The following is a 17,124-nucleotide window of genomic DNA, read 5'->3' as shown; positions in this document are numbered from 1 at the left end:
ACCAGAGTCGACGTATTGGCGCCCGCGACTCGTAAACTTTAATAGTTTACAATACACAAACGTAGATGTGAATACATAGTCTATGAATCGACAACAAACATTTTAGTAACCGTACCGTGGACTTATTTTCTTCGTTTATATAGCAATATTGTGTACTAAGATTAAAATATATACGAATACATTTTTTTAACATATTTTAGTGATAGATATCACTGATATTTTATTCTGAATTTTTATGTTTGTATATATTATTTTTGATAGAAAATAAAAATGACAATATAATATATTTTGTTTTGAAACGTTTCAAACATGCCAAAAAGTCGATAAACCGGTAAAAATAATATACAGATGGTCCGCGTCCAGTATTTGTGTATGAATAATGAGCACGTCATGCACCGAGAACCCTTACATAAATATCCTCCGAACGGGCAGCCTCCGACCGCATTCAATGTAAATGCTTCGACTCCAGACGATGAAACAAAACGAAATTAATTTCAGAGGGACGCCGCTTTATTTGCTCTCGGGTCGAACTTAAGAAAACGCAATCAGACCCCCCCTGATGTCTATCCCCAACGGAATTCCTTTCCTTCTCGAAACCGACTTCATCATGCCCAATTTTTGGATGATTTGTAATTCAGATTCGGAGGTCTTTAAAAAAATTTGAAAATCAACGATTTTAAGATTGTCTACTGTAATTAGTGGTAAGATGATTATTAAGAACTTTCGGAAGAAAGAACAACTCAGAATTCAAAGACAAAAAGCTTAGTAGACATGTCAACGATTTGGCAAAGTATTTTAAAATTAACATGGCGTTTCTTTTCCAAAATAAAGTCGTCGAGATCAGACGGATTTCGAATTGGCACTTAGTAGCAAACTATAATAAAACTATATATTATTATAAATAAAATACGAATGAATTTCAAATACAATGAAATATATTTTATGGACATTGTAAATGTAGTTCTACAACAATTTTGAATAAAACTTTGAAATAAATGTAATATTACAAAAAATTTAAAGGTTTTTGAATTCGTAAAATAGTTTTAAACATCCATAAATATTGACTCATTAGCGATTCAATTAGCTTTATCGAAGCATCGTACATTACATTAGATGGACGTCATTAGAACGGCTTTACAATCAATTTCGAATCAAAAAGGAATACAAACGGAGCACCAAAGGATAAGGTAAATAAAAATAAATAAACAGAAGAGAAAAGGTCCCGGCATGTTATTTGGAATTGATAAATGGCCCTCCGGAGGCGAGGGGGAGAGAGATGAAGCGAGACTAGTGAAGGATAGCGACACTAATGAGTCGAAGACGAGTGTATAAGTAAGGGATAAAGCAGCATAACATAGTGAAACGCATCTTATCGTCTTCGAACTTTTGGATTTTGTTGTTGAAATTTATTATTAACATAAAATATATGCGGCTTCCTTTATTTTAATACGACGCTAGCGCATCTTCACGGTGAATTTGCTCGGAATACGCATTTTCACGGATGTAAGCGGTTGTTTTATATTATTTTCTGTGAATTTAGTAAAATTATATATTCCACGAGGAATAACTGACGCTACTTTACTTATAGTTTTACTAAAACATTAATTGTCCTCATAATCATAGTTGACATTATAGCGTTTTTAACCTTGTAATTTCGTTTTTATAGTTTACTTTTTTATTTGCTTGAACTACGATAAAGTTCTTTTATGTAACTCTTATAACAAAAAGAATTATATTTAACAACCGTGATTTGTAAAGTCAATAGCGACTACCAATAAAAATGAAGATGTGTTTATTATACACGAAAAAACCCGATCGCATCAGGAGCCGGTATTCTTAAATCGCGATTGAAATGTTCGCATGAAGGCTCACCGCGCCCGCGTCGGCCGAGATCATAAGAACAAGATAAATACCATCGCTTTACTTGCAACGTCTCTTCAATTTCATTAAATAAGGACGCAATGATTTCAGGATCGAGTTCTGTTACTATTTCTTAAGAGTACTCGCTCATCTCAGATGGGATATTCAATTAAGATTCAGAACACGATAGCGCTTTACTTTGCACAAATAGTTTACTATTTCAGATAAAATCGCCGGAGGCATGGTAAGGTTTCCTTGTATTGAAGATAAATATTCATGTCTCACAACACATCATTTAGTATCAAATTCAATTAACTTTTTAACGATGCTCGTCATTAACGTATATTATGAAAATATTTATCGTTTTAAAACTATATATAACGTAATCAAAGTACCAAATTTTGGAGACGTCAGAATTATCGGTTAGTAATAAGGTTACTAATGTTGCGACAACAGCTTTCTCTCGACGTTCACACGCTGTCGGACCAAGTTTTATCTAGTACTTTATTACGCTAATAACATTTGTGGCGCGAGCCGGAGCCGGTTTCGCTATTCTGATTGGAGTCACCATAACTGGCTATGAGCTGATTGGATGACGCGGAAAAAGCAAGGCTGTACACCGGCCTTGTTGGCATTCCGATATTTGAATAACATAAGAGGTATCATCATAACGTGTCGATTTGCGGAACGTTCACCGGTGCTCAATTAAATTTACGACATAGCGAAAACCCCGCCCGTCGTATAAAAATGTTTATTTTAGCGTTTGTATATTCGAATCCTTTTTTAGAAATATTTTTACAAATTTTATATGGGTAGACAAGTTAGATGGTTTTATAATTTAAAATGAAAACTTATAAAATTTATCCTCGAAGCTGTTCCTAGGAGAAATTTGTGGATGCAGAAGTAAAACCAAGAGATCGAAATTCGTTCCAGTTAGATATGGAACTAGCCGCTTTGACGCCTGGATAAATGGTTGAACTGTTTCATTATCTGAATTTCTATTGGCTAGCTGGTTTATCACCTGCATCGTTTAAATCACGATTCATCTAATTGCACTGTGAATTATCTTCGATAATATATGTCGTCGCAGCGCAATTATCTATTGCAGAACTAGCAGCGCTAGCAATTCATTGGACCGTAGGCATTTTAAAATAGTCCCGGATTTAATAACGGCGTTTTCATTACGCAACTTATATTTAATGAGACTCATTCCAATGAGCCTTTTTATTATTTGACATCATAGTTGGTTATTTTAAAATACAATGTACTTATAACTAATTAAGTTTTAGTAATTTAATTAGTTTAACGAAACAAATCCAAAGCATTTTAATATTTTTTAATTTATTTGTTTACCTATTTTAGTGTGCACACTGCACATACTGTAGCGATGTAGGTCGAGTAGCGTTTGTGTTATCTAACCATGATATCTCTTTAAATTGCTTTTATAACACCGCCTGTACATTGACAAATCACATTACTTTATGGTAATAAATTTTAGGACCAGCTTCATTGTGTGCCACTTTAGTTGTAAGGAAATTATGCATAATTCGCTTGTAGTTGTATAGCATCGTTTAAAATATTACCATTAAATAACAGGAACAACAGCAATTTTCTGATAGAAGCGATATAATAAATAGATAGTGATGTTCCACATCATCGAAATGCTTGGCAATAAAGAGAAACCGTTATTACACATAGACTCTGCGTAAGCGATCTCGATGCGCATACTTCCTAAGAAAACAAGCTAACAACGTTTATTATAACATTCAGAAAGTAGGATGTGCTGTGATGTAATCCTAGCGGTTTGATTAACGTTGGTTTAGCTGAAGTGTCGCTTTCGCATCCATGCAATGGAAATGAGCTAGTCTATCCGCTTCTCGAATATTTGCTTAACGTTTCTCGTCTTTATGTAACTTTGTTTAGGTACTAAATTTGTGCGCATATAAATTCTAGTACAGGATCCACTTGTACAATTATCAGTTATTCCGTTCACGTCCCGTCGTTGTCGAGGTTATCGAAGCGCTTTCACGCCACACGAATAATATTTGAATAATGAGACGCGTTCGACGAACTTCTAAAACTGCAAATATAAGGAAGCGAGCCAACAAATTGAGCGCCACCTGTCTGACAATCAAGCGTTCATCGCTTCGTTAAGCCACAATAGGACATTGACGGCTGACTACCTGAACTCGACGCAACCTTTTAAAGCTGCTTATTTTTTTAAACGGACGATTCAAGATAACCCTTCCCGATTGTGTGGGCGCCGGTAAATGTCATGTTGACAATGAGCCTCGTTTAGCTCTCAATAGCAGCTTTAAATCATAACAATCCTGTCATCTAATGTTCAGCGTTCATTGATTACGCGCGTGCCGCTTCTGGCTTTCCATAAACACAGGCTTTGTATGCGGTTTCGAGCATGTTTGTATTTGATTCACCGTTTCAATTTATTGTGTAAATATTTGTCGAAAGATACGTGACAGTCGCATAAGTAAACATTTTCTTAGGTGTAAACAGGCGCAGGTGGTAAACGATTTCATGTTTTGATGTGTGAATTAATGCATTTGGAGAGTTTGGGCCCTTTCGGTTCATCGACACATAGACATATAAAGCAACGTAACGCGGCACAAAAAGCCAAATCGATATTTCGACATCGACCGCATTCCGCTCTTATCCGGAGCTTGGCTTTCAATCAGTTTAATTAGATCGTGAAAAAACATTACGAGTGCCTCCGAGAATAAGCGCCTTGCCTTGACATGGGTTATTGTGATTTATTTACTAGTTATTTGTTATATATGTTTTTACAGTGCAACTAGATCTATAAAAGTCACATACTACCAATGTTACACAGTTAACAATAGATAAATGGGTATGCGATTGATGTATTTAAGTATGCGATTAATAAAAATAGTTCTAGCACTCATGTATATTTAAAGTAGAATGGAATGCACTCGATCCTCAAGATGCAATAGATAGTTGGTAAGAACTCTCAACTGGAATGTGAACGGGGAATTCACTGAGCTTCTGCTTGCCGTCGTTCACTAACCGAGCTTTCATTTGAAAGATATTGCCAATACGCAATGGACTTGATAAAAGATATACCTCCTATAATATATTAGACTTAAAAGAAGATAGTACATACTAAAAGTGGGCAAGCAAATTCGTTATTTAATATCTTTGACATTGATATTAAGCATTTTCATTATTCCTTGATTTATTTTCTTTATTTAATTCGAGCGTAACTTAAAACTATTAATTATCAACACTTATTAATATATAATGACTATAACGGTTTAGAAAAATTGTTACGCGACAAAATCAATTACACGACATGGTTGCCATGCGTCCGATATTGTTAAAAATATCCCAATGATAACAACGTGAACACAACTTATGAGTGAAGGCTAAAATTAATAAACGGACCCAGAAATGTCATGAGTTGACATAAAGGCTTAAAATTTAGTTCAATATATAACCTTTTCTTCGATAATGAAAACTAAACATGATTAACACTGGTAAAGTTTATATATTCATTTATTTTATAAAGTTTGTCATCTGAAAGAGGAGCTCAGAAAGATCTTCAAAAATAGATAATTTTTAGGGAAAATTTAAAATTAACCTCCGATTTTTTTTTTTAATTGTCAAAATACATCATTTACTATTATTTGATTCCAATATAAAATATAATAAAAGCAAACAATAATGAACAAGTTGTGAAACATGAAACATTTCATCTTACGTCGTTGCTAGTCTACCGACACTAGGCGATGCACGCCAAGATTTGGCATGCCAGTAAACATTAGCTCTACCCTCAACGGCTTCTCGGGGCATTTAAGCGAGAAACAAATGTCCAGAACATTCGAGAATATTTACTTTGCGGTACGTTCAAAGGAATTTACAATTATGGAAGATTTGCATTCAGGGCTGTTAGTGATTAGAAATTAACTTGGTTTATAGTGTTTTAATGTTAATTTCCTATTCAATGATCTAAGACAGATTAAATTTTCTTAAGACTTGTTTTGAACGTAATGGGCATTTCTATTCAAATTCCTGCATTCGATTTCCTAAAAAAAAAAGTGACGATTAATTAATAAGCTCACTTTTTTAAGTCTATTAACAATAAATGGCACACAAAGATAATTTAAATTAACCTCTTAAATATAAAAGCAGTAAAATTAAATACGCTCACAATATAATTCTTAAAGTACATGAGATGCTAAATGAAAGCAAAACGTAAAAATTATCAAAATAAGAAGCCGAAAAAATACTTTTACGCAGTTGTAATAAATAGAAAATTACTTATATTTGTAATGAACGATTATTCAAATTCTTCATTTCTTATTGTTAAACTGGAAACCCTATTCATATTCTTCACTTGAGAGCTCCTTCACAGCGTACTCGATGCGCAAGCGCATTCAAATGCAATCAATATGCGATGTAAATAGCAAGGATTTAATGGATAAAGTCAGTTTGCTTTTTGTAATTCAAATATAAGTTAACACGACTGTTTAATATTACAGATTGAATGTATGTATGTATACGTAATATATTAACTAATGTTTTGTTATTGTAAATTTAAATGAATTTGGTTCAATTGTATCTTACTATGTCTTATTTTTTTAAATGACAAATATAATGTTTTTTTTATTGATGCAATGCGACAACTTGGCCTGATCCCAAACTAAGCAGAGCTTGTACTATGGAAACCGGACAACTGATATACTACATATACTATTGTTCTTTCGTTATACATACTTATAAAGACAATTACACCCAGACTCAGGACAAACAGACATGTTCACAAATGTCTGTCCTGGGTGGAAATCGAAAACAACAACCTTGGGCTAAAGGGCAAGTCTCTCAAAAATCTACCAACCACGCCAACCGACTCGTCAAACTTAAAGTAGAATACATTAATTTCAATTTGATTTCATTGGTTTTCTAAAAAACAGTTTTGTGAAATTTACAGCTCATTTAAAGAGTCATCCATTAGTCACACCAGGACAGAAAATGTATAGCCTATTCCAACCACAAGAGGAATAAAGAGAAATAAACTTTGACATTGAATTGCGAATCATTGGTCGACATTTTGAATAATATATGATATTCATTATGGATTCGCGAAAAAATCCCGTTTTGGATGTCGGCGAAATTATTATGGAAACTTTGAAAGTAAAATTGAAGTGGATGTATAAGTAGTTGAATGGAATTTGAATTTGTATTACAAATAAACGTATATTATTGAAGAACTTTTTGGAATGTATAATATAGCATCGCTATTAATATAATAGCATAAAATATGAAAATGTAACGTTTGTTTATAAACTTCTTCGATTGGAATAGGATATAGTCTTTACTTTTTTTGAGATTAGAAAGTCGTTTCGCGCTGAAAACGCATAATGTACTGAGTGCCGTGTCTTACTATTAAATTTAATAGCCTACACAAATTTCAAATACTACATGGCCGTTTTCACTATACTCGTAGTGTTAAATAAATTAATACATTAATTATACTTTCTTGTACGATTAATGATTAGAATTACAATATATTCAGTATTCTCGGTTATTTATAAGGAGATTATATTAATCACAACCTTAGCTGTGCAGCTGTTTTACATAAATATACGCAATAATGGACTTTAATACTTTGTGATAGAGCTGTTATGGTTTAGCGTGTTTAATTCTGTGGGGTCACTGACATGACCACCAATGATAGTTTGTAACATAATTTATCATAAAATATTGGATTCCCATGTGTTTTTATAATTTTAGACGGGTACTAATAAAATTCCCAGTGCAGTTACGTGTGATTTCAAACGGTTACATATTTTATTATTTACTTAAGACCTACTTTTTTTATGAAAATATTTATTTGCCTGATATGTTGATTCAAGGTGTTTTTAATAATTTATATGTAATAAAATTAAAAAAAAGCAGATGAATATTATAAAAAATATAAACACAAAATTTTTATCAGACCTAAATACATTTAATGAATATATTAAAAAATTAACGATACTTCTTATATAATATATTCTTTGAATTAATTATAATTTATTTCTATAACGTATTAGTTGTTAGGCAATTAAATATAATTAAAATTCCAATCTAATTTACTTATTCAATATAAGTTTTATGTTATTTCGATATTTGATCAAAGACTGTAATTACCGACGGAATTTTGGACGTTTTTAAACATATGACTAAAAAGACGTTTTGTTTCGTTCGTAATATTCTTTAACGCTATTTATTTATTTATTATATTATATACTCTTTATGTTCATATCTTTCATGTCTGAGCATGTGTCCGAGATATGCAACTTTTCTCTTCTTGACAGTCTCCAAAAGTTGCCGTTTCTGGTTGACGCGTCGCAGAACTTCCACGGCCATTAGTTGGACTCAAAAGAAAGGACTTTTGAGTCTAATTATTTACTTTTTTACTTTAGCATATTTTGAAATTGTTGATTCTAGAATTCAAATAGGCTTCATTTTTTACAAATAAGTAGAATCATTTAACAAGTTTTCTAACAAAGTGGCTCGTAAGCGGTATCATAAACACAACCGATGGTAAAGACATACTCGTACTCATGAACAAATATTTTAAGAGTATTGAAGAGAACGAGTTACAAGCTTACATAAACGGTTAGCTTATTAAAAGGGTGCAATGTTTTGTTTAAAAAAATATCGAAGTAAAATTTTCTAATACTGACTTAATTATAAAATATAATGACAAAATAAAAAAAAGCAATTGAATAACTAGGAAATGATACAAACATATAACAAAATATTATATTGAATTATGAGATGAAGATTAATTTATAAACACAAATGAGTGATGTTTGCATTTCACGTAGACCTCGGCTTAGTTATTTAATTTTGAGAGTGTATTTATTTGATCAATAGTATTATATACTATTTCACTATTCGTTCTAACTAAAAAAAAAAATAATAGAAAAAAAACCTTTTTAAAAACAAGCTTTTATATACAAAATTAAAGTTTCGTCTTAATATACAATGGTTACCATAGAAACAGCAAAAGAACTAAAGAAATAAAGAAAATAATTAGTTATTAATACGCTCTTATGGAAAGTACAATTTTAATATATATACATACATATATGACCTTCTCCTCAAAAAAGGGAGAGGAGGCCTTAGCCCAGCAGTGGGACATTAACAGGCTGTTACTGTTACTGTTATATATGTATGATCCTTTGCACTGGAAGTTCGTTTCGTCATTACACGAAGTTTTATTTTTTAAACGATATAGTTTACTGTCTAACCCTTGAGTCCTAAAGAATTATATTAATTATTATTAATACGAGAATACAGTGAGTAAAAATTGAGCTTGACTTGATGTTAATTTTCTAACAGATATTGGGCGGTGTTCCTGCTGATTTTTATATTTTTGATACAAAACACTTGAATTCACGAACTACATTAAGGATCTGATCGTGCACGAACGAGTGATAACGTTACATATAAAGTAAAAATAATTAAAATCAAAAATTAAATGAAAAGTATAAAATAGATGAAACCAATAAATTATTTCAAACAAATATGGAATCAAGTGAAACGCCTACCGAAGCCGACTAAGAAATGTGTGGCCCGAACGCAGCGGGAGAGCCAGTCGGTACAGATTTTTAACTATTTTTATTGCAAACCCTCCCATTACGATTCCTTGATGAATTGTAACAAGGCTATATAGGCAAGCTATTTTGAAATTGCTATTGACATAGCTTCATCGATATTTAGTGTGTTCTCATTGCGTTTCACAACGCTATTACCGTTCTATATTCAAATAATGAAAAAGATTTTGCAAACTAATAAATGCATAAAGAAATTGACTCCTCTGTAAATAAAGTAATATGTTTGAAGAATATTAAAATCGTGACCATTAAGAAAATTGCCGGTAACCACGACAACCATCATATTACGCGCCGCACAGGACGTTTAGCGGTTAAAAAGAAATGGCCGATATTACAGTATGTAACAGTGTTTACTTGTAGCAAATTGGGTGCAATCTTGTGCAATCAGTGGGTATACTTCGCGTTCCTTCGGCAAAGATCGGCAATTATCGGTGTATAGCTCGACAACGCGCCGACAGGCCACAGATCGTGGTTTATTTATTTTACTCAACTGAATGACTATTTACCGAAGGTTTTTAAACGACTCTGTAATTTAAACGCATTTTGTTCGGATGTTTTTGCTCGTTATTAAATTAAATTGCGCCAGTATTTTCTTAGTCACGACGTACGTTTATACTTTATTCAAACAAAAACTATGTACTTAAAATTAAACTTACAAAATGTTATATTCTCGCAAACTGAACACGATATTTATAATACAGCTATATTATATTACAAACATTATTTACAAGTCAAAATTACATTCAATTGTGGGATTTCATTATTAATTATAGGATTTTATTTTTAGTGCGCTCGTAGGTGGTTTTGTTAGTGTCTCCTTCGCAATAAACAGTATTTCTTAAACTAGATTTATTCAATATACAGTCGCTTCCTAATAAAACTGCTCATTGACGGCAGTTTCATGTAATAGTATAATGGGTTGTTATCTTATAATGAAGCCCGCAGCTAGGCCTCGGAAGAGTTGGAGGTATAAAATTACCGTCATCGTTTATTTTTACTTTTTACATGCTATTTCAATGCCATCAAATTGCTTTCTTTGTTCATAAAATAATTATTCATTCATTTTTTGAGCCGGTTGGCATGGTTGGTAGATGATACCTGCCTTTCACGCCGAAGGTCGTGGATTTGATTCCCACTCAGGACAGACATTTATGTGCATGAACATGTCTGTTTGTCCTGAGTCTGGGTCTAATTATCTATATAAGTATGTATTTACAAAAAGAAAAGTAGTATATGTAGTATATCAGTTGTCTGGTTTCCATAGCACAAGCTTTGTACAACCTTAATTTGGGATCAGATGGCCGTGTGTGAATAATGTCCCAAGATATTATTATTATTATCATTTTGAACGTGCTTACTGGTTATTACTCCGTTTCTATATTTAATTTTAATAAACGAAAATTACTTTTGTATCAAAAACGACTTACGATAAATATGATCTAACGGGATTAGAAATTTCTTCAAACATACCTCATACATTGTCCGGTTTCATTATATCTTGTACTATAGAGTTGTATTTTGATTTACTAAGGGAGCTAGTTTATCAAAAATCCGTTATTGTCAATTGATTTAGTAGCCGTCAGCATCTGAAGCCGGACGGAGCAAGCATTCTAAGAGATAGCATCTCGAAACTGGTCTGAACATATTATATTGCTTCCCGATCATAACAAGTAGTTTTTCTGAAGGTATGCGCTGAGTTTTCTAATCAGGACTTCATGATCGAGGCTAAAAACCGGATCAGAGTCACAAAGTAACACTTAGACGACAGAAAAGAACTGTAAAGCGAATTCATATCGGATATATGTAACCATTTTTCCTGCCAATAAACCATACAAGTGAATTAAATTAAAGGTTCTAGTTATAAAGCGTCGGTTAATTGGTTAATAGTAAAATAAAAAATAGCGAATTATAAACGCAGGTGGTTCATATGTGGCGCCAAAGCAGCTGCACCGCGCTTGTTAAGTCTCACCGGCTACACGTGGAATGTCTGACTTAGTTGATCCGTTATTTCGATACATTCTTTATTTTTAATCTCTTGTTATAAACTATTCATATACATAAGCTGGTTTCGCAGGCAATATTATTAAATTTATTATATATCGAGTTAAAATCGTCAAAATCAGAAATTAAATTCATATATATTATGGATGCAAAATGCGTTGCTGCTGTCTTAAAAGTCAGTTTAAAAATCGAACACAATTATTTTTCATCCGTTCACAGACAATTAACTCTATAAAAACAAAAATGCAGTCGAAAATGACATGAAATCGTTTCACGACCAGCCATTAATACGGTCTATGATTTGACGGACTAACGAAGTAGTGTTTTGTCTGTAATCAACTCGGAGCGCTTCGGCAAGGGACCGCTGATTATAGGGTAGCCGCCCATTTAGAACTTACGATCGAAATAGTTTTAACGTCCATGAAGGCTAAGCCGAAAACGAGGCATGTATTCAACGCAGTGTAAATATTATCAAAAATTAAAAAAAAAAAATTAAAGAACAAAGATAAAAAACTAATCATTTGCAAACTTATATTATTATAGGAGTATGTATGTAGTTTGGGATTTAAATAAGGAATATATATTTTGATTGGAAACAGGGACTCATATGAGAGATAGAATAAGACCTATAATGCCAGGATGTAGAACATGTTATTCCACTTATACTGAACCCCATTATGCTATTGACGGACGGATACATAGAGATGTCAAAAAGTCGCCACATGCTGTTAACGAGGCTGGCTTCAATGGAAAAGTACATACAACAATAACTTAAATGAACGGGATAATGATTTCAATCAAATTAAATTATTTCGTCATTGTTCTAAAATGAAATAATTTCAAACCTAATGTATTATTTTAAAGATATTTTACGTCTTTTTGTTTTGAAATGTATGTTCCCAGCACGATTTTACTTAATAAGATACTCAGTCGACGATGGCGCTTGCGTGAGTGATTTTAAAGATTTTGATGCGTGTTTGGCTATTTAAATACATTCATTACTTTTCGTTCATGTCCTTGATTGATATAATATTTGCTTAAAGTTTACGATAATAAATTAACAATCCAGGTCAGTTGAGAGATTTCTTTTATTTCTAAATTTATAGTTTTCAATTCGGTAATTTGTTTGTATATTTTTCCTGCTTTGGTGATCTCATTTTTTGTCCATGAAGTTTTTTAGATTAATAAAATTCTTTAGTAACTTGTCAAGTATATTTTAACCTATATAACAATTGATTGCTTTGCCTTTTATAACTTACAATTATATATGTTTGTGATATGTCATTAAATACATTTTTAAGTATTTAAAGTTATGTAGCTTCAATCAATTTGGTCGTTATGAAAAAGGATTTTTTTAATAGATTTTTTTTTAATCAAACGACTTATCTTAGAATTTTAAAACACCTTGTAATTATTGACGTTACAAATACACGGGACCAATTTAGCGCACGAGATCAACTTTTTATCATTTACGAAAAAAAAATCTAATTGGTAGAGATGCTTGAATAAGCCACATTCATTTTATCTGTTATGGCGTTGCAATAAGAGCTGTCTAGACGGAGCCGATACTGGATAGTTTTGCCGAAATTTATTTCTTATTACCTGTGTAATAGGATTCAATTCAAATGGTATTTTTAAAGTATGCAGATGCATGCTAGCGTTCGCTAATTGACATTAAACGGTGCGCATTCCTTTCGTGTTTTTACGCTTTCGACCGGTATCTAAGATTAATTGGAAAGTCTTACGTTTAGCTATAAATTTTCGAACCGAAAGGCTTAAAGCGACGATCGTGTTAAGAAATATTTCATTTGATTTTAATATAATATAAGCTATAATTAATACTAACAAAATGACGACAGTACTTTCAATGACCATGCTTTGGGTATCTGCTCGAGGCAAATATTTCTTATGAATATATATTTTTAAGTTTATAACAACCAATTAATCTATATTCGTATTTATTGCTTACAACATAATTATTATGAAAAACTTAACAGTAGATAGATTAAATTTCTGCCGTGGCTTTGTGACATAGGTCAATCAAGTACAAATCAAGTAAATTATACAAACTTAACTTTTCCTATGAGAACTCCAAATTTGTATCATGAAATATGTAATTTGCTCAAAATTGGAACAGCTCGAGGCTACCTGGGTATTAATTTTCGAAACCGATTTCGGTTTCAAATCGAGTTTTAATCGACGGATGTCGGTCTGTTAATTCTGTTCTGAGACATATGTTCCGAGTTCTGACTCGCCGATTATAGTAATGTTAAAGCGGAAAAAGGGCCGATATCTTTGCGGGTACATAATGACAGATAATAACATAAATATAACTAGTTCTGATGTATTTAATGCTTGTAAAATGACGGTGAACACAATTATATCGAGTGTATGATATTTTGTATCAATATTTTATATCTTTCTTTATTTATTTTGTCACAATATAATAAAATACAATGTATAAATAACATATAAATGCATTGTATTATAAGTGACTGCCTCGTTAGTCTAGTGGCCGTAGACCCGGAGGTCCTGTGTTCAATTCCCAGGTCGGGCCAATAAGAAGTTATTGGGTTTTTCTGTCAGAAAATTCTCAGTAGCAGCCCGTAGTCTGTATTACATATATATTGATTATTAAAAACACTTTAAACTACTTAAAGTATTCAAATCATAATAAGGAAATCATAAAGATTTGTTAAAGTAAAATAAATATAATCTTTTTTATACTTATACTAGTGTTTTGCCCGCGGTTTCACCCGCGTAGTTTCCGTTTCCGTGGGAATACGGGGACAAAATGAAGACTTTGTTACTCGCTGATAATGTAACTTTCCATTGGTGAAAGAAAAGTTAATTGGTTTAGGCGTGAATGCGTTACAAACAAAAAAAACAAACTCACATTTGCATTTATAATATTAGCATATATTATTATTATAAAGTATGTTCAATAACGCATTACGGGATAGTGATCTTTATAACTAAGGCAATACACTCATTTTTGCCTTGAAACAGTTTCGTATTGTTTTGATATTGTTACCATAAATCATACGAATTGCAAATACATTAATCCTGAAGTCAAATTTGTAATGTTAATGTTCCGAATAAAATAATGGATCGAGTGGGCGATGAAAAATGGACGACATTGTTTTAAACACATTAAACGAATTACGGCAACATAATTATAGATAATAAGATCTAGAGTATATTTTATGAGCGTCTAGCAATTATGGTCAACGAATTGTATTCAATTTAAAGTTTTTACACGCGTTACGAGACGTAATATGGGCGAATGGTTTCTTAGTAAGAACACGTGAATCTTAAACGATGATTACGCGTTCCAAGTTCAAATACGAGCAAGCATTATTGTATTTTCATTTGTTTTTCTGACACATGCATACGTATACAGATATCAAGCAATCCGCTGTGGTTAAATGAGCTCTAAAGTTTCTTTTTATAAGCAGACTACGCTTTTGTTCAGCAGTGAGGCTAGGTTAGTTTTTGTTAATACTTTAAATAATAATAATAATAACATCCTGGGACATTTTTCACACACGGCCATCTGATCCCAAATTAAGCTTATACAAAGCTTGTGCTATGGAAACCAGACAAGTGATATACTACTTTTCTTTTGTGAATACATACTTAAATCAAACAAATAGAAATTTACCTGTAATCTACATTATTATATTAAGCTGAAAAGTTTGTAGTATTGATCTTGGAATTCATCAATCTTAGAATTTACTAGTTGAAGTAGATAAAAAATATCAATTTAAATATATAACTATTGTCATAGTTTAAGTGTAGCTAATCAATGATATACGCAAGCAAACGTATATATTTCTTAATTATTTTTTTCATATCATTCTACCGTACCGTAACAGCCTGTGAATGTCCCACTGCTGCGCTAAAGACCTCCTTTCCCTTTTTTGAGGAGAAGGTTTGAAGCTTATTCCACCACAATGCTCCAATGCGGGTTAGTGGAATACACATGTGACACACGCAGAATTTTAGTGTAATTAGACACATGCAGGTTTCCTCACAATGTTTTCCACGTTTAAAGCACGTGATGAATTATAATCACAAATTAAGCACATGAAAATTCATAAAAGTCCGGGTTTGAACCAACGATCATCGGTAAACATTCACGCGTTCTTACCACTGGGTCATCTCGGCTTTATCATAATATCATTCTAGTAAAATGTTAAAAAAGGTCAAATATCTGTTTACACAATTAATCAAAATAATTCAGTCTACCATTTGTATTGTAGATACATATTTAGGTCATAATTTTCACCACTTATACGATGACATTAAAAACGTTCATCAATAATCATCTCTGACCACACTTGATCTATCTTGACCCCAAAAACGAGCATCGCAATTAAGGGCATTTGAAGCGGCACGTTCGTAAAAAAACTGATCTATAATTAGTTCTGACAGTACTAAAATATATAAACAGTGATAAAAAAGTTGATGGCCCCGTTGTTCGAGTGGCTAGATATAAGGCTGAAGATCGCGGGGTCCTGGGTTCAAACTCCGGGCCGGCCAATAAAAAGATACTTTTATTGACCCGGTTTTTTATTTGGAAATTCCCGAAGTCTGGTAGTTGGAAGTGAGTACTCTCGTAACTTGGAAAGCAGATAAAGCTGTTTTCCGAGACACACAAAGTGCTCACAAACATGCACTTTAATATTCAATTGAAATGGTATAACAATTAAATTAGTTGTTAAAGCCAGGTCTAAATAATTCATACAAGAATAAATACAAATAATCGTTCCGACAACTAACAACGAAAACGTTTCACAATCAAAACGCATTAGCTACAGTCGAGTGACAGACATACAGACGAATTTACGAGCCTGACAACTGGCCTATGCCCCCACATTTGTACCTAGCGTTAAACGCGAATTAAATAATTGTAAACACGATATGTGCGCATAAACTTATGAGTCACAAGACTATTCTACCAGACATTAATTCTTATTTATTAATATCTGTACTTTATTTATTTATGCAACTCATAGTGTAGTGTTTGAAATATCGATAAAATTTTCGTGATCGCGATTTGGCACGTCAACGGTGATGGACTTCATCGCTGTGATGGCGCCAAAAACGGCGCGCGGTGAGGTCAGCCGTGGCGGCGCGCCAAGTGCATATCGCGATCTGAGCCGTCACGAGATGTAGATATTACCGATGTCATTGATATCCGACGATTGCTATGTATCAAGCAAAAATATGCCTCGAACGCGACATGACTTACGCTTGTTTAGAAATAGGTGATTTAAACCGAAAGTCGGGAATGATAAACAATCACAGCGCACTTTCAACAGATAATAAATTCTAAAGCGAATGCTCCAGTTTCTTAGTTACGATGTTTGAAATTCTCGAATGCTTTCAACACGTTTAAAAATTAGTGTTAAATTTTATTGTACACGTATTGCCAGTGTAAATGATAATGTGCATCAGGTGGACATTGCGATATTACAGTGGCAAACAGCCAAAGACCGGTGGCGCCAACGTTGCGGACAATTACAGATATAGGAGTACGTAACACGAGCCGTGAAATAAAACTAATGATTAATGCGACGCCAGTGCGCAAAAGCTCATAATAAACACTGATGGA

General features: G+C 32.8%; 1 protein-coding gene across 1 annotated transcript in view; it reads right to left on the bottom strand.

The window, feature by feature from the left end:
• LOC126773856 (BMP and activin membrane-bound inhibitor homolog) overlaps positions 1 to 17,124 on the bottom strand; it is a 59,084-nt gene that overhangs the window by 15,660 nt on the left and 26,300 nt on the right. The window lies entirely within an intron of this gene.

The sequence above is a fragment of the Nymphalis io genome, chromosome 15 (assembly GCF_905147045.1).
Source record: "Nymphalis io chromosome 15, ilAglIoxx1.1, whole genome shotgun sequence".
Taxonomy (NCBI): Eukaryota; Metazoa; Arthropoda; class Insecta; order Lepidoptera; family Nymphalidae; genus Nymphalis; species Nymphalis io.
This window is presented reverse-complemented; position numbering and strand designations above follow the sequence as displayed.